Here is a 548-nt window from a genome sequence, read left to right as displayed (position 1 = left end):
GTTCAAGAATAAGAACTCAGGTGTGGTATGTTAAGATTAATTTTTATTTTTCTAATAAAAATGAAATACAAATAAAATGACACGATTTATGTAAATTTGTCTACTGGTGCAAATAATATTTCAGAAGAAAAATTAAATTGTACAATGTAAATTTCCAATTCAATCAAGGAAGTCGAGATTTGCAAAATGTATAAAATACTATTGCAAATAAATTATTAATAGAGTTCTTACTACTTTGTGTGATGCAAATTATATACATTAAATAAATAATAAAAATAAAACAAAATTTACAATATATCATTTTTATTTATTAAGTTATTTTTTTATTTCAAAATAGACATTTTATCTGTGGAAATTATCCAAAACCCGATAAGTATTTTTTTTGCAATTTTACAGTATCGCAATTTTAAAGTTTTAAGAAAAAACCCTTTTTCGTTCATGTTTATTTTTCAAACAAAATAGTGAGCTAGTAAGCTGGGATTTTTTATTAGAGTAATATAGTATTAGAGTAATATATTAAAATAGTGTTCAGGTTGCTTCAACCTTTT

The sequence above is a fragment of the Condylostylus longicornis genome, unplaced genomic scaffold, assembly GCF_029603195.1.
Source record: "Condylostylus longicornis isolate FDR11 unplaced genomic scaffold, ASM2960319v2 ptg000052l, whole genome shotgun sequence".
NCBI lineage: Eukaryota > Metazoa > Arthropoda > Insecta > Diptera > Dolichopodidae > Condylostylus > Condylostylus longicornis.
This window is presented reverse-complemented; position numbering follows the sequence as displayed.